Below are 21,387 nucleotides of genomic sequence, written 5' to 3'. Positions count from 1 at the left end.
CTAGGTTGACCAATGTGAAAATTACTGGCTCTAGGAGTTACTGATTAACTTCCAGAGAGACATGTAAATAAGGTATGTGTTTCTATGAGGATCTTCTTTGATCCTTCATGTATTGCAGGTAGAACTGTTTTTGAACAATGCTCCAAAGAGAAAATTAGTTATTAACTTATTCATTTCTTCACTCATCTACTCCCTCCTGCCAGGCCCACAGCCTGGTTAAATGGTTAAAATAGAGAACAGAAAAGACAGGGTTTGTGCTCTTAAGTTCCTGAGAATACCTGTTCATTCTATTCAGTTTGGCAGAAAAGTCTGTCACCTGTCATGCATTGTCATCTGACATGCAAATTCCTTCTAAAACAAGCCTGTGGGCTTCCGGTTCTTCCTTAAAAGAAATAAATGGCTGGGGGAGAAAAATTCAGAGGCAATACCCCATCTTTACTTATTTGGAATAATTTAAGTGGAAGAAAGTTTCTGTTGGTGAAAAGCCTAATTATTCTATAATTTCTGGAGGACTGTATTTTATTTCTTTTAAGTTTAAAGAAACTAACTGGATTGACTGTTAAAAGAATATGGATTGCAGATGTCCTGTAACATCTGCAAAGAATATATAATTTGTTAAGATGTTTTTATAATTTTAAAAATAATTTATGTATTGTATAGATGAAGCACAAGCTGGAATCAAGATTTATGGGAGAAATATCAATAACCTCATATATGCAGATGACACCACCCTTATGGCAGAAAGAGAAGAAGAACTAAAGAGCCTCTTGATTAAAGTGAAAGAAGAGAGTGAAAAAGTTGGCTTAAAATTCAACATTCAGAAAACTAAGATCATAGCAACTGGTCCCATCACTTCATGGCAAATAGATGGGGGAAAAATGGAAACAGTGACAGATTTTATTTTGGGGGGCTCCAAAATCATTGCAGATGGTGACTGCAGCCATGAAATTAAAAGACACTTGATCCTTGGAAGAAAAGTTATGACCAATCTAGACAGCATATTAAAAAGCAGAGACATTACTTTGCCAACAAAGGTCCATTTTTTTCTAGTAGTAGTGTATAGATGTGAGAGTTGAATTATAAAGAAAGCTGAGCACCAAAGAATTGATGCTTTTGAACTGTGGTGTTGGAGATGACTCCTGAGAGTCCCTTGGACTGCAAGGAGATCAAATCAGTCCATCCTAAAAGAAATCAGTCCTGAATATTCATTGGAAGGACTGATGCTGAAGCTGAAACTCCAGTACTTTGGCCACCTGATGCGAAGAACTTACTCATTTGAAAAGACCCTGATGCTGGGAAAGATTGAAGGCAGGGGGGAGAAGGGGAAGACAGAGGATGAGATGATTGGATGGCATCACCAACTCAATGAACATGAGTTTGAGTAAACTCCTGGAGTTGGTGATGGACAGGGAGGCCTGGCATGCTCCAGTCCATGGGGTTGCAAAGAGTCGGACATGACTGAGTGACTGAACTGAACTGATAATTTTAAAAATAATTTATGTATTGTATAGAAAGTACTGAAAATACAAAACCAGTGCAAAGAAACAAAGCATATGACCCCAGTACTCTGCTTCCTTTAAAAATTAATTTTCCTTGGAGCGTAGTTGCTTTACAGTGTTGTGTTAGTTTCTGTTCTACAGCAAAGTGAATCAGCCACACGTGTACATATGTGCCCCTCTTTTTGGATTTCCTTCCCATTTATGTCACCATAGACCACTGAGTCGAGCTCCCTGTGCTACACAGCAGGTTCTCATTAGTTGTCTGATTTATATGTAGTATCAACAGTGTATCTGTGTCAATCCCGTCTCCCACTTTCTCTAAGATCCCTCTTCCCTCTTGGTGTCCACATGTCTACATCTGTGCAGACACAACTGCCTTTGACACCAGTCCACATCCTTCATCTGATTCTTGGACCTGTGTCTGGGAATTCAGAATTTCTCCAATTTTATTCATTACAATTTAAAAAACAATTTTAAATCATGAAAGTATGATAACATATTTACAGGAGACTTGGAAAATACAGAACAAACTTACAAATAATTTTACTTATATTACAATTATTTTTAAGTAGATAAATTAAGATATTCTGGTTGGAGTTTCAATATCAAACTCTCAAAAATTAATAGAATGAATAGACAGAAAAGTAGAAGGATATAGTAGACCTGAAAAGCATTCTGAACCAATTTAAAATAATTAAGATTTATACAATTTTCACACAATAGCAAGATACAAACTCTATACATGTTCCCATAGACTATAAACTAGGAGACATTGGAATATATCCAGGGACATAAAACAAGGTGCAAAAACTTCATGGTCTAAAAGTATCAAAATCATACAGGGTCTGTTCTCATCATTGTATAATAATGTTAGAATTCAGTATCAAAAGATATTTGAAAATAACCCACATATTTTCAAGTGCAGTGTGACATTTACCAAAAGAGAGCTTTGACTTAGCCATTGAAAACCTCAGTGAAGTTAGAAGACTGGAAAAGCACAGAGGGTGACTGCAAAGGAGAAAGCATTTAAATGAGATGAATTTCTCAAATTTTAGTAAGGAAATTCAGTGTTTATACCAAAATTTGGCTTGATTTGGTATTGAGACATAATTGAAATATAACAGTATATTAGTTTCAGGTGTATAATATAATGATTTGATATATGTATATATTGCAAAATCATCACCACAATAACTCTAGCTAACATCCATCATCAGAGTTGTATTTTTTCTTATGATGAGAACTTTTAAGATCTTAATTTTCAAATATACTATACAGTACTGTTAGCTGTAGTTACCATGGTGCCCGTTACATCACCAGTGTACATTACATCATCAGGACATATTTATTTTACAACTGGAAGGACATTTGACCACATTTACTCATTTCTCCATTGCCCCTGGCAACCAGCAATCTGTTCTCTGTATCCATGAGAAAACAGTCATCTAAAATATTCTTAGAGAGCTAAAGGAAAGCCTGGGAAAAGAGCTAAGGAGAGTCAGGAAGCAACACATGAGCACAATGAGAATAGAGACAGAAATTATGTAAAGGAACCAAAGAGGAATTCTGAATCTGAAAAGTACAATAAGGTTTCCCCTACTCCCTGAAAGCAGAGCATTTCTGTGAAACTTTTTCATAAGCCAAAGTGGCATAAAGTGAAGAAGCAATTACCTTAGGTTACATATGGGTGCACAAAATAAATCAGGATAAAGCACAGATGCTCACATACACAGTTCAAAACTATGGTGTCTTGATGCTGAGATGCTGAGTGTAGTTCCTGGAGAAGTACTGTCTCTATAATAGCTCACTGCAAAACAAATGCTGAAGGCTATTTTCACTTTTTTTCTGTAAAAGGGAATATTCTCTTCTGATTTCTTTTGGTTAGTAAAAACAGTTACTAATATTGGTCTTTTGTAAAAGTGAAATGACATAAAGCTAACTTTCAGAAAGTGTGAGATATCTGTAACTAAATTGAAAAGTTAGCTAGAGGGGTTCAACAGCAAATTTGAACAGGAAAAAGAATCAATGAACCCAAAGAAAGGACATTGACAATTATTAAGCCTGATGAGCTGAAAGAAAAAAAGAATAAAGAAAAGTGAACAGAATTTAAGAAACTTACAGAACCTCATCAAGTAGACCAAAATATGCATTATGGAAGTCCTGGAAGTAGAAGAGAAAAAGGATCAGAGAGCTTATTTGAATAATAGCTGAAAACTCCTCATATTTAAGGAAAGACATGAATCTGAATTCAAAAAAATCAATGAGTTCCAAGTAGGATAGAACAAAAAAGACCCACACTGAGACACATTATAATTAATCTGTTGAAAGACAAAAAGAAAAATCTTGAATCAGCAAGAGGAAAGTTACTCATTGTATATAAAGAATACCCAGTAAGATTATCAGCCAAATTTCTTATTGGAAAACTTGGAGGACAGAAGTCAATGGGATGATATATTTAAAGTACGGAAAGGAAAAAAAAATATCAGGTGAGAATTCTATATTCAGCAACACTGTCCTTCAAAAATAAGGGAGATAGTAAGGCATTCCCAGATAAGCAAAAACAAGGAATTCATTACCACTGGTTGTGCCCTACATGCGATGTTGCAGGGATTCCTTCAGGTTGGAGTGCAAGGATGTTATAAAGCTACTCACAGCCCCAGGAAGATGTTGGTCTCTGGTAAAGCGAAATATATGGAGAAAGTCTATGTTAACTAGTATACAAGATATAAAGATGTAATTTGTGGTATCGATAGCGTAAAGTTGGGGACAAATAGAATTGTAAAGGAGTAGAGTTTTTGTATGTCACTGAAGTTAAGCTGGTATCAATTCAAAATAGATTGTTATAACTTTAGAATGGTGATATAAATCCCCATGGTGGCCATGAACAAAACACATGTAGAATATATACAAAAGGGAATGGGAAGGAAATTAAAACATGTCACTACAAAAAAAAAAATAAACTAAATACAAAGGAAGGCAGTAATAGAGGGACAAAAAAAGGCTATAATACATACAGAAAACAAACAGCAAAACGGCATAAGTAAGTCTTGCCCTGTTAATAATGACTTTAAATGTAGATAGCTTAAATTTCCCAATCAAAAGGCATCACTGGCCTGGCAGAATGGATAAAAAGAAAAAAGCATGATCTACTTTTATGCTGCCTATAAGAAATTAAGATCTAAGGACACAGATTGAATGTGAAAGATGGAAAAAGATATTCTATACAAATAATAACAAAATGATAACTGAGGTGGCTATACAAATACCAGATAAAATATACTTTAAGTCAAAAACTACGGTAAGAGATAAAGAAGGACATTATATATTGATAAATGGGTCAATTCACCAGGAAAACGTAACAAATATAAAAATATATGCAACAGGAATCAGAGTCCAAATACATGAAGCAAATATTGAAAGAACTGAAGGAAGAAAAAGACAACTCTGTAACAATAGTAGAAGACTCAATACCCTACTTTAAGTAACCAGACAGAAGACCAATAACGAAATGGAAGACTTGAACAAACCTAGAAACCAGTTGGACCTAACAGACACATACAGAGCACTCCACCCAACAACAGCACAATACACATTTCTCTCCATTGCACAAGGAACAATGTCCAGGACAGGCCCCCAAACAAGTCTTAATAGAGTTTTAAAAAGACTGAAATCATACAAAGTATCTTTTCCAACCACAGTGGAATGAAATTAGAAATCAATAGCAGAAGGAAAACTGAAAAATCCACAAATATGTGGAAATTAAACAACATACTTTTCAACAACCAATGAGTCAAAAAAGAAATCACAAGGGAAATTGGGAAAATACCTTGAGACAAGTGAAAATGAAAACACAACATACCAGAACTTATGGGATGCAGTGAAAGCAGTGTTAAGAGGGAAATTTATAGTTGTAAATGCTATAGAAAGGTCTCTAATGAACAACCTAACTTTAAGTGTCTAGAAAAAATGATACTGGCTGACAGTTTATGTTCCAAGGCCTCAGAGACCATGCTTTCTGGATGGTATGACCCACACTGACTTCAAATGTTCCCTCAGTGTTTCAACATCTGTAGCTCCAAACTTTCTCCAGCCCACACGTCCATATTTTGCAAGATATTTTAACATGAGTGTTATGTTCAGCACATCCCAAAATGAACTCTCCACCTTCTCCAGGAAGCCTGGCTTTGCCTCTATGGTTCAAATACTAAGTCTCTGGTTCCTTTCTCTCTCTGGCCACCCCCTACCCCACTCATGTTGGAGACAGTGTCTCCACTGCTTTACTCCATCTGTCTCCTTTCTTGTAAAGCCAGAGTTCTCACAAAATAGAGCTAACTGGATTCATCCTGAGTACAAAAAGGAGCAAGCACCATTGTGTCCCCTTTTCTGATTTTATCTCCTTAATTTCAAACTGTTGTTGAGCACCTCCTACAGGTCAAACCAAGATAAAATCACTTTACTGTCCTCAAAGAGATGTCAGTTTCCTTGGGGTGAAGTCAAGTTATAGAAACAAAAAGCCAAGTGATGAGACTGACATGTGTAAGATGCTGCAGGGACACAGAGGAGAAAATGTCAGTCAAGACTGCTGAGCAGAGAAGGTCTTACGATAGGTGATATTTGAGCTGAGTCCTGGAGGATTCATTGGAGCAAAGTGGATCAGAGGGGTGGCATATTGATGGAAAGGATAGAGAATGCACGGGCTTGGCACTGTTTAAAGGAACTCTGGCTAATTCGTATGACTCACACTTTTATAACAGCCGCAACACGTTATTACTCCAACAGCCCTGTGAGGCAGGGAGCACTATTATCCCCATTTTACAGATGAAGGATTTGAGGAGAAAAGAGATTAAGTGCTCAGCCTACGGCTTCTCTGAGCTTCTCAGCTCAGAGAAGCTGAGTTTTCAATCTAGGAGGAGGGGATGGATATTCACTTTGAAGCCCAATGCTCTGAGCAGAAAAGACAAATCTCTTGACACTTAAATCAAACAGCTCTGCTGAAACATTGCATTTCCACTTGTGACCCAAAACAAACTCAGACCTGAAGCTGCATTTTTACCACCTCCCCCACCCCCATACTTAACAAGACACAGTATCTTGTTTCTAAGGGGGAAAGACATGCTTATAAACAAGACTGCAAAGGCATCTTAAGACAACAAATCACTCATAAAAAGGGAACATTCTGATGAGTAAAGTGTCAATGAATCAGAAACATATGGATTCAATCTACTTTAAAAGGCCCAGTGGAGTTCTGAGCTGAAGGGTAAAACCCTTGGAGGAAGTTATACTGGGGGATTTTTCCAAACCCAGGGCTATTAGTTCTGGCCAGGCCCAGAGATAGGCTGGTAGGTGGATCTCTGAGGAAACCAGCAGAAAGAGAGCTTCAGAAAGGTAGGAGGGTCACTTTATCTCAAATCTTCAAGTCCAGACTTGGAAATTTTCAAAGCTGCATGCCTCCTAGAAACACCTTTCCTGAACATCTCATTCTGGCCCTGGGCTGGGACACTGAGTCCAGCCAGACAATGATTTCTCTTTAGAAACTCCAGCTTGTCCAACTTCAGAAGGGTGTAGAGGCTGGACCAAAACCCTTCATCTTTCACAAAGGTTTTTTCCCTTTTACTGTGAACCTTGTCCAGGCCATGGCCTTGGAAGAGGAAGTAAGGGCCATGGTTCCCTTTGGCAGCATCAAATAAGAAATGAATATGCACAGACATACTGAACACGTTCTACTAAACAGGAAACAACATAAGAAAAAGAAGCAAGCAGATTCATCAGTCTGCATGGGTTACATCAGCCACGAAAATAAACATAGGACTGAAGAGTCCAGGCTGGCTTAATAGAAACCAGGCAGTGAGCAGGTGTGTGTCCCTCGGCATAATCATCTTGGGGGCGCCCTGTGCCTTTCCTGGGGTCCCATGTGGGATGAAAGTTCAACCACGGGGAGCATGGTGGGCTCAGGGTTGCCTGGGATTTGCTCTGTTTCTTTACCCTCCCGGTGCCTGCTTCCAAATGAGAACCCAGCCTGCTCTGTTGCTGATTTTTTTCATTCTCACAGTGGCGTTGCTATGGTAACAGGCCTTTCTCATCCACGGCTGATCGAATCAAGTTTTGGGGGGAGTACTAAGAAGAATGAGCAAGTGGAACAGTATTCTCCCCAAATGCTGCCTGAAATTGACATCGTCTGTTTTCACAGCCCAGCCTCCCCCTCCCACGGCCACACACCCAGGCAGCCACACTCCCTGACTGCTGACCGCTCACCACTGGACTGGCTGCAGTCAGAGGCTGTGCTGAGAAGAAAGGCACCCTAGGGCCCCTGCATCCGTGTCATCAGCTTTCATACTCAGATGGGCCCCATCGAGGTTCTGGGTCACTCTCTGCCAGTGCCATCGAGCTAACACAGGATGCTCTGGGTGAGGCTGGTGGGGGAGCTGGGTCTCAAGGGAATTTTCTGTGCCTCTGGAAATCCCCATTGTCACCCCCTCCCCAAGACAGGCTTTCCTCTCTCTTGTTGATCCCTGAGGTCTGTCATCTTAGAGATTTATTTCTTTAATGGAAGACCTTGATTCTTAAGACCACTGATGAGACCTTGTACGTGCATCTTAACATCAAAAGATGGAGGACGGGAGGGAAGCTGCGCTAACAGGCTGGAGCCGGGGGAGGCAGGGATGGCAGGAGTGAGGTTGAGAACCTTGGAGACACCCTGCACTCGCTTCCCCGCCCCCACCCCTGGCTGTTGTAGGAGGAAAACAGGGTGCTCCAGAGCGCTGAGAGCCGCCCTGCCCCTCTCCACAATGCCTGTCCCCAGTCAAGGTATATTTGCTGTGAGGCCGCTGCATGCCAGGCACAGCTCTAGACCCTGGGAAAGCAGGAGCTGCAGGAACCCTGATGCTGCTCAGAGGATCCAGGAGCAGCTGGAGCCTGGGAACCGAAAGGGACCACCACTGTCCCTGTCACCCCTCCCTAGGCCCCTCCAGCTCCAGATCCTTCTTCAGCTGGTCCTGCCTTGGCAGAGAGAACCTGAGCTGTCTGAGGAGTTTCTTTAGACGCAGCGATGAGCTTGACAGAGTGCAGAGCCCAAAGGGGTGGCCTGCGGTGACCACAGCCAAGAAGGGAATGCACAGGCGAATGTATGCCCTCCGGCGATGTTACTCCCTGCACAGGTGCAGGGCCTAGGCTGGATCTGACCCCACCTCCCAGAGGATAGAGGCTTCTGGAATCCAGTTGCTCGTCCCTGGTACCCCAGAGTCTCCAAATCCACAGGACTGAGCGGATGCCTCTGGACCTGGAGCGCTGTTGGCCAATGTTCTCAGTCACCTGTGGATTGACAGAAAGGTGAAGAGAGGGAGAGAGAGCTGGGGTGGGGGTGCAACAGAAGGGATGGAATTGGTGGTGGGCTTCTTGCCCAGCTTACCCATCTGTTTCTCCATTGAAAGTGAAAGTGAAGTCACTCAGTCGTGACTGACTCTTCGCGACCCCATGGACTGTAGCCCACCAGGCTCCTCCATCCATGGGAGTTCCCAGGCAAGAATACTGGAGTGGTTTGCCATTTCCTTCTCCAGGAGGTCTTCCCGACCCAGGGATTGAACCCGGGTCTCCCGCATTGTAGGCAGACGCTTTACTCTCTGAACCACCAGGGAAGTCGTTTCTCCATTACTGCCCTGTAAATAAATTTTTCAGAACCATTTTTCTAGATTCCATATATATGCATTAGAATACAATATTTATCTTTCTCTTTCTGACTTACTTCACTCTGTATAATAGATTCTAGTTTCATCCACCTCATCAGAACTGACTCAAATGCATTCCTTTTTATGGCTGAGTAATATTCCATTGTGTATATGTACCACAACTTCTTTATCCATTCATCTGTCGATGGACATTTAGGTTGCTTCCATGTTCTAGCTATTGTAAATAGTGCTGCAATGAAGAATGGGATACATGCGTCTTTTTCAATTTTGGTTTCCTCGGGGTATATGCCTAGGAGTGCAGGGTCATATGGTGGTTTTATTCTTAGTTTTTTAAGGAGTCTCCATACTGTTTTCCATAGTGTCTGCATCAATTTACATTCCCACCAACAGTGCAAGAGCGTTCCCTTTTCTCCACACCCTCTCCAGCATTTATTGTTTGTAGACTTTTTGATGAAGGCCATTCTAACTGGTGTGAGGTGATATTTCATTGCAGTTTTGATTTGCATTTCTCTAATAATGAGCAATGTTGAGCATCTTTTCATGCGTTTGTTAGCCATCTGTATGTCTTCTTTGGAGAAATGTCTGTTTAGGTGGCAGGTAGGTTTTTTACCACTGAGCCGTCTGGGCTTCCTCTAGAGTCAAGAAGCCCAAAGCTAAGACCATGGGCATCTGTCTGACAGTGTGGTGCCACCTGGATTCCAGCTTTCCATTCCACCAACAATTGCCGTGTGCCTCAAAGCAGTAGCAAATCAGCCAAACACTGTTCTAAACACAGCAGCCTCATAGCGCAGGCACTCTCACTGCGTCCATTTAACAGGTGAGCACACTGAGGCCCAGAGAGGGCAGTTAACTCTGCTGAGTCCCAGGGCTGAGCAACAGAGCAGGGATCTGAACCCACCCTGTCGGGCTGAAGGCTGCACCCCCTGGACCATCGAGCTAGTCTGGCTACTTGGACAAAGCTCCATGCTGGGTTACACGAGGGAATACAAATAAATAAGTGGTGTGGTCATGGCCCTTGAGGGCTTGACCGTTGCCAAGACTGAAGCAGTCTTCCCAGACTGGCCTGACGGGCCCGCTGCCCAGGCTGGATTCCCCACACTCTGCGTACGGCTTCGGGCCTCTGCACTTCAGGGACACCATCAAACGCCCACAGCAACTGAAATCCCACCTCAGCAGCCTCCACCTATTCTTCCAGACAGGCTGCCTCCCCTGCCCAGAGCATGATTCTGGAGTAACAGGAAGGACTCGGCGGTCCTTGCCAAGCTTCATGACAAAGATGCTGTCTGAGGCCGGAGGACGCGGTTGAGTCGGGCCTGCTGCCTGGGCTCCGGCCTCCGTCAGCGGTGAACCAGGTCAGGGTGCCAGGTGACAGGACGCTCTGCATCGGCCGAGCCCGCCAGGCCCCGCTCAGCCAGCAAGGTCACCCTCAGCCATCCACTCACAAATGGGCCACTTGGCACTTCAGACGCCCTGACTACACTCGCCTGCGGGACTGGAGGATGCGGTCTGGCATTTGGTCCAGACTCTGTGCCCCTGGGACCCCAGAGGCCATGAAGTATGTCGTAAGTTAGCAAAAGCCAAAGACAGGGTTTCATCAAGGGCTTGAGGATTAAGGCTGCAATCAAGGTTACGTCAAACAGGGCTCAGAGGAGCCTGATGCCATGGTGACAGAGACATAAAAAAGGGTCCCTGGGCACAGGATTCCTTCTGGAGCTCTGAGCTCACTCATGGGGCTGTTAGAAGCTGAGCAGGATGCTGAAGCAAGAGCCCCGTCTCCTCCCTGGGGGACCATTAAAAACCAACTGCACTTGGAGATGGGGTGGGTAGGGGGTGGATATGTGCAGAGGTTCTGTCTGCCTTGCTGTTCATCTGTGGCCCTGGGGTCACTGAGTCTTTTTCCAAAGAGCCAGTGTCTCTCCTTTCCCATGGTGGGCGGGCAGCCACATCACTGGGGTGCCAGGGACCCTAGGGGCAGCTTGTCACAGCACCTTGACCAAGGAAATGCTGCCTGGAAAAAATGCAGTGGTTGAACCAATGCAGGCACAGTGTCCATGAGCAGGAGGAACGTGACAAACCAACGGAGACAGGAAGGATGCCCCCTTCCCTTCCTGTAGCCTGACTTGGTTTTGAAAACCTCCAAGAGGGCTCAAGTCTCTTCCAGGAAGGAAAGCAGGCTTCACCAAGGCAAGGCTGCCTTGGCATGACGCCTTTACCCCTGGTACCCAGAGCTGAAACGGCCTCCAGCATCGGGCTCCAGGGTCAAGATCACTAATGCCATTACCTACCCCCTGCCCCCACCCCTGCCCTTCCCTTCAGTGCCCACCTGTGCCTCACAGGAAAGGCCTAGAACTTGGGCAGGTGGCTGCTTAGGTTCTGGCAGGTTCCAGGTGGTGGCAGCCACGTGTGGGATCCAGCCCCGCATGCAGCCCTGGGGACAGGCACTTACTACAAGCTGTGCAGAAAATTGAAGGCTGTATTCTGCCCACAGTGATACATACCCCCTGCTTCCTTCCTCCATCACCCCATCAAACCACCATCACCTCCTCCTCACACCACTCCAGCCTCTCCCTGTTCCCTCTTCCTCCCCTCCCTGTCTCTCCTCTAGCTCACAATCCATAAACCTCATCTACAAACTGCCTTGGACATTCCTCTCAGACACAAGTTCCAAAGACAGCCAAACAAGAAGAAGAAAAATGGTGAAAGAACAGTGTATTGATTTGGGGTTACCAGCTGACATCCTTTGGCCCCTGCCTGATTTGGGAAGGATCCCAAATAAGTGCTCATGGGCTGGACCTCATGGGGACAGAAAGGCTGCTGGGGCCTTTCCATCATACAGCTATCCCTGGCAATGAGGACAACTCCAAGGCATCCTAGTGCCATCTGTTGTTGAACCAAACGAGCTGCCTTGACCAGCAAAGTGGACAGATTCGGTTTTTATTTTTCCTCTCTGAAGAAAAAAGGAAAAGGAATTCTGGCCATGGTGACATCTAGACTCGGCAAACGTCAGGCCCAGGTCTATCTATGCATGGAAGCCACTCCTCAGGCCTCGCGTCATCACACCCACCTCTGGAGATACACCATAATAAAGCATTAGCAACTGGCTCTGCTCTTCTGACTGATACGGGGCAACTTTCTTTTTAAGACTTCTGTGCTCTGCTGGTGCCAAATCATCAGCGACTCTGCCTGTAAGGCGGGCTGAGGTGGCCTTCTCTGGAGAGGCTCCATCAGTCCATGCCCTTGGTGGGCAGCAGCTGTCCGAGGCTCAGTGGCAGGGGCGGGGCGGGGGAGGCAACGCTTCACTCACCCTGGCCCAGCAGGGAACTTGGCCTTGGCTCTGGGGCACAGGTGCACCCTGCCGGGAGGTGCCTGACAGCACCATGGGAGGGGGAGGCAACTGGGGGGGATGCCACCCTGGAAGCCCAAGAGGCATCTGCAACTCTTAGGAGGGACGAGGGATGGCAGAGGCACATCTTCAGAGGGAGAGAACAGCACTGGGCCTGAAATATTCTGAAATCTTTGGGGGAAAGGGCTGGAAAGGAATGTTCAGGACAGCCGTGTGCTGTTCTCTCCCCTTTCAAGTCTTTCATGTTGCTGGAAGCACTTCAGATGGTGAAAACGGAAGGAACAGGAAGCTCATGGATGGGGGTGGGGAAGGGTAGGGAGGCAGAATTAGGGGTGGGGGAGACAACAAGTCTGAACATCAGGAGGAAGGAGAGGACACAGAAGAGAGAGAGAGCCCAGGCAAAGGGGAGTCGGGAGGCAGAAAATAAAGAACGGGGTCTTCTGAGGGGTGAGAGCTTGAAAACACAGATAAATTAAGAAGGTACCATAACATAAAATAAAAGTTATAAACTTCCCTGGTGGTCTAGTGGCTAAGACTGCATGCTCCCAATGCAGGATGCCCAGGTTCAATCCCTGGTTGGGGAACTGGATCCCACATGCTGAAACTAAAGATCAAAAGCACAACTAAGACTCGGTACAGCCAAATAAATAAAAAAATAAAATTAAAATTTTAAAAAAGGATGAATGAAGAAGAGAGGGACTGCTTTCCTTCTTTTTGAAGACTGAGTAATGTTCCCCTGTGTGCACATTTCACATTTTCTTTATCCACCTGTCTGTAGCTGGACATTGAGTGCCATTTGCAACGACTTGGGTGAACTCGGAGGACACTGTGCTCAGTGAAATGAGCCAGACTGCTGCTGCTGCTATTGTTGAGTCGCTCAGTCGTGTCCACCTCTTTGCGACCCTGCGGACTGTAGCCCACTAGGCTCCTCTGTCCATGGAATTCTCCGGGCAAGCACACTGGTGAGCTGCCATGCCCTCCTCCAGGGGGATTCTTCCAACCCAGGGATTGAACCCCAGTCTCCTGCTTGGCAGGCAGATTTCTCACCACTGAGCTGCCTGGGAAGTTCATAAGCCAGACACCAGAGGGGAAATACTGTACAATGCCCCTTGTATGAGGAATCTCAAATAGTCACAGAAGCAGAAAGTAGAACAGTGGTTACTGGAGAAGGAGGAGGGGGAAGTGGGGAGCTGCTGATCAGTGGATATAAAGTTTCAGTTGTGCTGTCGCTCAGTCCTGTTTGCCTCTTTGCCACCCCCTGGACTGCATGTAGCACGCCAAGATCCTCTGTCCATGGGATTTCCCAGGCAAGAATTATTGGAATGGGTTGCCACACCCTCCTCCAGGGAAAGTTTCAGTTATGCAAGATGAATTAGTTCTAGAGATCTGCTGTACCATGTAGGGCTTGCTTATGGTCAACAAAACTGTGTTGTACACTTAAAACTTTGTTCAGGGAGTAGGTCTCATGTTAACTTGTCAGTATGCACACAACCATCAAACAGAGGGACACAATGACGGTGTGTCTCAGACAGTGAGCGGAGATGATGGTATGTCAGTTACTCTGAAATCGGGGTGATGGTATCACGGGTGCATGCTTGTGTCCAAACTCATGAAACTGCATTCATTAAACACATTCAGTTCACCGTATATCAACTACACATCAATCAAGCTGTTAAAGAGAAGAAGGAAGGGACAGTGACTAGGGAAGGGCTGGGTCTTTGGAGAGAAAGATTAAAAACTGTCAGCTCTTCCTAAAACTCAGACACATTCCCGGATGAAAATTTTCCATATCCATGAACTTTGCCCCCCTTCTTCAGTCTCAGTTGCCAGAGCATTTAAAAGTCAAACTTTTTGTTGTTCAGTTGCCCAGTCGTGTCCAACTCTTTGAAACCCCATGGACTGTAGCCCACCAGGCTTCCCTGTCCTTCACTATTTCCTGGAGTTTGCTCAGATTTATGTCCATTGAGTCAGTGATGCTATCTAACCATCTTGCCCTCTTTTGCCCCCTTCTCCTCCTGCCCTCAGTACTTCCCAGTATTGGGGTCTTTTCCAATGAGTCAGCTCTTTGCATCAGGTGGTCAAAGTACTGGAGCTTTAGCTTCAGCATCAGTACTTCCAATGAATATTTGGGGTTGATTTCCTTTAGGATGGACTGGTTTGAGCTCCTTGCTGTCCAAGGAACTCTCAAGAGTTTAAAAGTCAAACTTTCTGTCTAACTTTTGTGATCTGTTCAGATTAGGTGAGTGAAAATATCTCCATCTGTTTCTCTGAGAAAGTCCCGGTTGTGTGATGCTCAGATTGTCTCTAACCACACAGCTCCCCAGCTTCAGCCAGCGTTAGCCCTTCAGGAAGAGGGGAACCCCAAAACTTGAATAAAGGGCAAAGGAATACCCTCAAAGACCCAGGAGGAAACATTCTCCTGATCCTTCTCATCTCTGGAAGGGAAAAAGGTGTGTTCCACAGCAATCAGATACAGCTTGGTAGGAAGCAGGCTCCAGAGACGAGGATGCCCTGGGACAGGCAGGTCCCAACGGGGCAGCCGTCCAGACACAGTAACCAGAGCAACCAGTCGGCCAGTTAGGGGTTTTGCAGTTGTTTTATTGCTTTGGTTTATTTTTATTTACCTGATAGTTTAGTTGGTACCATGAGAGCAGGTAGGGATTCCCTAACGTCCCAAAGGCTATGCAGTGAGAAGTCGGTTGCTCTTTTCCAGCTACGGCCCCCTCCCTTTCCTCCCCCAGGCAAATGCTGACAACAGATCCCCTGAAAGGAGATTATGGGGTTCTCTAACAGGCTTGACAAGGGACCCTGGCCCATTCCAGAGATAGAGTTTGAAAGACTCCTCCATGGGAGTAACACTTGAGCTGAAAGGCGAAGGACAAGCAGGGATTTGTGGTGAAAGAAAGAACTGCATGTGCAAAGGCCCAGTGGTGAGTGTGGTCACAGCACTTTGGAGCAGAGGGCAAGCAGGTAGGGTGGCCTGTTCTGGGAGAGTGAGATGGGGGCGGGCAGGAGCAGTGGGCAGAGGTGGCAGGGCTCCCCAAGCCATCTTAGGGTTGTGACCTTTATCCATGTATGCGTGTGTGCTAAGTTGCTTCAGTTATGTCTGACTCTTTGTGACCCCATGGACTGTAGCCTGCCAGGCTCCTCGGTCCTTGGAGTTCTCTAGGCAAGAATACTGGAGTGGGTAGCCATTTCCTTCTCTAGGAGATCTTCTCAATCCAGGGATCAAACCTGTGTCTCCTGCCACTCCTGCATTGCGGGTTCTTTACTGCCAAGCCTCCGGGGATGCCTGACCTTTATCCACAGATTTAAGCCCTGAGAGTTTGGAGAGTATATGTGACAGATCCAGTTAATGTTTTGAAAACATAATCCCTGTTTCTCCTGTGCAGAGAAGAGCAAGGAGCCAGCACGGAGGAGGGCAGAGGTGGTACAGGAAGAGACTGTATGGTTAGGAGGTTGCACGGGAAGCCTCGACGGCCCTGCCCCTCGCCTGTTCAGCATCCCCTTTGCGTTCAGCCTCGGGCGTGGGAGACACTCCCTGGTGGTCTCTGCCTCACACTCACAGCCCTAGCCTCAAGTGCACCTTTGCCTTGCAGTGACCTCAATGCTGGGGAAGCTGTTGGGGCACCTGTAGGAATGACCCGAACTGCAGGAGAGCTCGTGATTCCAGGAGCAGTCCTCAGCCAGTGGAGAAGGGGAGACGATGGATAAACCCCTTCCTGGGCCATCAGGCTCTACACTCCAGGTCCCACGGCGGTGACCCCACTTGCACCCTTGTCTGTGAACATTCCTTCTCCCCCCATCTGTCTGCCCCTCCCTTCTGATTCCTGGGACTGCTCCTAAGTAAGTGATCCTCGCAGAAGTCCCTGTGGGCTCCGCCTTATCTGTGTGTTCCAGGTAAGAAGGAGGCACCTGCAGGTGTCTAGGTAAGACAGGATGGCAGCTTGGACTAAAGTGGCAGCTGTGGGAATGGACAGGTTGAAGAGCTGTTCGGATGGTGAAATTAAGTGTCCGATGCAGCCATGTTCTCCAGCACCGCTGTCTCTTCTATTCCCTTGACATTTGGTGCGGCCCATCTAGGCTCACAGCTTGTGGTGAGTCTAGGATGGAGAAGGTGTTTTATGACTGTGCAAATGGCCACAATGTACGGAGACAGAACTCAACAGCCATTGCAAGATGAAGCTTACAGGAGATGAAGATGGTATTTCCGGCAGTCCTTAACTCTGTTCAGTTCAGTCGCTCAGTCGTTTCCGACTCTTTGCGACCCCATGGACTGCAGCATGCCAGCCTTCCCTGTCCATGACCAACTCCCCGAGTTTGCTCCAACTCATGTCCATTGAGTCGGTGATGCCATTCAATCTCATCCTCTGTCATCCCTTTCTCCTCCTGCCATTTATCTGTCCCAGCATCAGGGTCTTTTCTATTGAGTCAGTTCTTCACATCAGGTGGCCAAAGTATTGGAGCTTCAGCTTCAGCATCAGTCCTTCCAATGAATACTCAGGACTGATTGCCCTTAGGATTGACTGGTTTGATTGTCCTTAATTGGTTGAGTTTAAAGTGGGGTCTTTGGGGCCTCCCTGGTGGCTCAGTGGTAAAGAATCTGCCTTCCAATGCAAGAGACATGGGTTTGATCCCTGGTCTGGGAAGATCCCACATGCCTCACACAACCAAGCCTGGGCACCACAACTGCTGAGCCTGTGCTCTAGAGCTCAGGAACCACAGCTATTGAGGCCCTGTTCTATGACTATGGAAGCCCGTGCACCCTAGAGCTTGTGCTCTGCAAGAGAAGCCAATGCGATGAGAAGCCTACACACCACAATGAGAGAATAGTCCCCGTTGGCCACAACTAGAGAAAAGCCAAAGCAGCAAAGAAGACCCAGCGCAGCCCAAAATAAATAAACAAATAAACAAAACTACAAAAAGGGGCCTTTGGCAGGCATTGCTGTCTTGAGCATCTTCTTCGGACAAGATGCCGGGCCTCTGTAGCAGAGAGAGAAGCAACAGGACATGGAGGAGGGGTGAGGCCTGCTCACCCAATGACGAAGAAGAAATGGAGACTCAGAGAGAGAGGTCTTCCCAGGGCCCCAAGCAGTGCCTGATAGAACCAGTACGCATATCGCGGTCCAAATGGCTCCAAAGGCTGGCTTTTAACAGTGATCTCCTTTTCAACTTCCCTCTGCTCCAAAGCAGGGCAGGAGCCCTGCCAGAGTCCAGCCACAGCCATCTCTATTTATGCTGGCTCATTGGACCAGATGATTGTCAGATTCTGTTACTCGGTAGAAGAGGCTCAAGATTTTTTTCCCATGAAGGGCTTATTTTAAATATTTTAAGGATAGAATAAGCTTACATCATAATTATAAAAATTACTTACAGAATTAACAGGTTTATATTGTTTATACTTCCAAATGTAGAGAACAGGGTATTGTCTACACATTGAATTGTGTGCATGCGAAGACATTTCAGTTGTCTGACTCTTTGTTACCCTGTGGACTGGAACCTGCCAGGCTCCTCTGTCCATGGGCTTCTCCAGGCAAGAATACTGGAGTGGGTTGCCATGCCTTCCTCCAGGGGATCATCCCAACCCAGGGACAGAAGCCAGGTCTCCCGCATTGCAGGTGGATTCTTTCCTATCTGAGCCGCCAGAGAAGCCCAAGAATACTGGAGTGGGTAGTCTATCCCTTCTCCAGGGGATCTTCCCGAACCAGGAATCGAACCAGGGCCTCCTGCATTGCAGGCAGTTTCTTTACCAGCTAAGCTACTGTGGGGCTTCAAAAAAGAAGAAGGATTCCAACGTGGTAGATGCAAAAGGATGGTTTGCTGCCTAACAAACTGCTCTAACACTCAGTGGTTCAGAAAACACCTACCTGTTGTCTTGCACAAACTGTGAGGGGCCGGGCAGTTCTGTCTGAGGTTGGCTCAGCAGTGCTGGGATGTCTAGGGGAGCCTGGCTCACCCGTCTGGGATGGCTGAGATGGAGAGGATGTCTTGTCCTCCAGTTGTGGTCCAGCCTCACTCTCCTGGTGGAAAAAAGTTTCGGATCAGCTAGATAGAGGAAAAGCCCTGATGCACACACGCTTTCCCAGCCCCTCCATGTGTCGTGTTTGCTCATATTCCACTGGCCAAAACAGGCTCATGATTCCAGGGGTGGAGAGACTCGCTCCCCTCTGCTGGACACCAGCATGTTGCAACGAGACATGCTTAGCAGAACTGGATGAGCGTGTAGTTTGTTTTGTTTTCCATCAGTCAGGATCAGAGGAAGCCTTACAGAAAGGAGGGGCTTCAAGAAGTGGCCGGAGCTGGGCATTGTAGCCGATCTCCCACAGGTGTTGAAAACCCACAGAGGTGAGAGAGGAAGGTCTGTGATGGCCTGCCAGTGCTCCATCTGGGCTAGGGAGAGGGTTGGGAAAGAAAGCTGGAGCTAAATCAGGGAGGGAAGGAGTGATGTCTTTCAGAGCTGGGATGGTAGCCAATGGCTGACTAAGAGGCTGATCAGGGCAATGCCCTCTCAGAAAGCATGCTCCATCACATGCCGGGTAGCTATGGCGCCGCAGTTCTCTTGCTCCTGGAACCTGAGGGGCAAGCAAAGGACCTGGGGTAGCCAGTCTACAGGCTGCCAAAGCTAAGGTGGCTGGAAAAGGTGAGCTGGGGAACGAGGCATGAGTGGCAGAGGTGAGATGAAGGGCCACTGAAGTTAAGTCAAAGCTGGAGAACCCAGAGCGGGGTCCCAACTGGCCATGTGGGAACTAAGGACAAGGAAACCAGCTGGAGAGACAGGAAACAGCATTTCATACAGGTAAAAATTGACCCAATGAGGGAAGACCAGTCCCTGGAGCAGCCTCAGGTCTCGGAGACCTTCCCATCCTCGTGTGGGTTTACAAGTAACTCTCTTTCTCTGCAGGGGTTGAATGTGTCTGTCCCATATCACATGATGGGTGGTCCTCTCCTTAAGTCCCTGGTTAGAGCATCAGTTGGAATAAAATTTTGAAAAGAGGCAGGGCACCCGGGAATAGGAGAATGTGTTGGTCAGATTGCAAAGCAGGGTGAATGTTCATGACCGCAGTTGTTTTATTTTTTAAGTATAATTTGTTTATTTATTTATTTATTTTTGGCAGTGCTGGGTCTTTGTTGCTGTGTGGGCTTTTCTCTAGTTGTGGTCTGCGGGCTTCTCATTGCAGTGGCTTCTCCTGTTGCACAGTGCAGGCTCTTAGAGCACGTGGGCTTCAGTAGTTGCAGCTCCCCCACTCTAGACCACAGGCTCGGCAGTTATGGCTCACGAGCTTGGCTGGTCTGTGGCATGTGGGATCAACCTGGTCAAGGTATCGAACCTGTGTCTCCTGCATTGGCCGGCAGGTTCTTTACTTCTGAGGCACCAGGGGAACCCAGGACTCGGGTTGTTTTTTAAAAGGAGCTGCTCTTTTACTACCTCCCCTAGCAACTAGACATACCATAAAGTGAAAACAGAAGCCATCATATTTTCAGAAAATTTCTGGGATTAGGTAAAGTCTTAAAAGCTTCAAGAATGTTAGTTTGTAGCCTATTATTTCTTTCAGAAAATGTGTCAGTTCTCACTCTAGGTGCCAAAGAAGCCAGAAGCCATATCTCACTCTGCCTTATTCCTTCTGGAGTTTACCCAGTACATCTCAGCAGTGGCACAGGAAACATATTTCCCTGGAAACCAGAAGTCACACAATAGGTCTCACCCCTCACAGCCCCGTGGGGTACAAAAATCCCCATTCTATTTGAAATCCAATTATTCTGCTTTTATGTCACCTTCTCTGCTCTAAATGAGCACCAGCCCATCTGCCAGAGCATAGAATGATACAGACACAATGTGGTGTGTCAACCGCTCATGCTCCTCTTTTGTGAGATCAACCCTTGTAACACTGTAGTCAGTCCACTGCCAGACTGTTAACCTTGGCTTGTTGGAAACAGACACATCAACCAGGAGACACCATTTGTCAGATACCGGCCCTCTTCTGGACATGAGTTGGTCCTTACAGAGAAGCTGCTAGGAATGGGAGCCTGAGTTGCATCTTGGGCTGTATAGGCACCTGCCCAGGTCACCATAAATACTGCTCCTTTTGAAAAAACACCACGCTGAATCCCACCACTAAATGTGTGATGTTTGTGGGTTAACATCATGGCCCATGAATCTTCCAGGAGAATTTAGAGTGCTCGAGTCCGGCCAAATGTTACCGTCAAAGCCTTTTCTAGTCTATTTGTGGCTACAGAACTGTCTTCTCTTTTGAGATCCCAGAATGCTGACAGCAAGGGCCAGCTCCCACTTCAAAGGCAGAGTTCAAAGCAGATGCTTCTCTGGATTTGAGTGCCAGCGGGAGGAGGAGTCAGTGTCACAGGCTGGCCTTCATGCACATTCCACCCCATCCCTGTCTTACCTTCACTGCAAGCTCAGAAACCACCACTGTCCCCCGACTGGTCTCCTTACACACCAAGGGGACTCTGAGGTCCTCAGACCAGACAAATCTGGAGAGTGTCCCTGGAGCCACGGCTCTGCTCCCTCTCGAGCCACGTCTTGGTTTGGGCCATGACTTTCTTCCCTCAGTATATCAGGCGCTCGGCTATAGCTGAGAGGCGACTCAGTGAAGCTTCCTGATGCCAGCGCTGCTGGAAAAGCACGTCTCCATGGCAACCACAGGGTTACTTCACCCAACAACATTCAGATGTGACCGACCACAGAGCAATTATTTTTTTTGATGAGGAGGAAGCATTAGCTCAGTCTACAGAGCCAAGGGGGTTTTGCCTTTTTTGTTTGTTTGTTTTTATGTTATATCCTTCTCTTCAGAGTTTTTGGCATAATGTTACACGTTTGGGGAGCATTTTGTATATAGACAGCATTCTC

General features: G+C 46.4%; 1 long non-coding RNA gene across 1 annotated transcript; it reads right to left on the bottom strand.

Annotated features, from left to right (window-relative positions):
• Positions 1 to 1,921: 1,921 nt before the first annotated feature.
• Positions 1,922 to 21,132, bottom strand: LOC139031845 (uncharacterized). The gene is made up of 3 exons (XR_011484363.1): positions 20,924 to 21,132; positions 18,392 to 18,544; positions 1,922 to 8,807 (listed from the first exon to the last, which is right to left on the bottom strand). It is a non-coding gene; the product is annotated as an uncharacterized lncRNA (long non-coding RNA).
• Positions 21,133 to 21,387: the final 255 nt, after the last annotated feature.

The sequence above is a fragment of the Odocoileus virginianus genome, chromosome 28 (assembly GCF_023699985.2).
Source record: "Odocoileus virginianus isolate 20LAN1187 ecotype Illinois chromosome 28, Ovbor_1.2, whole genome shotgun sequence".
In the NCBI taxonomy this organism is placed as follows: Eukaryota; Metazoa; Chordata; class Mammalia; order Artiodactyla; family Cervidae; genus Odocoileus; species Odocoileus virginianus.
Note: the sequence above shows the minus strand (reverse complement) of the source record. Positions and strands in the feature narration are given on the sequence as shown.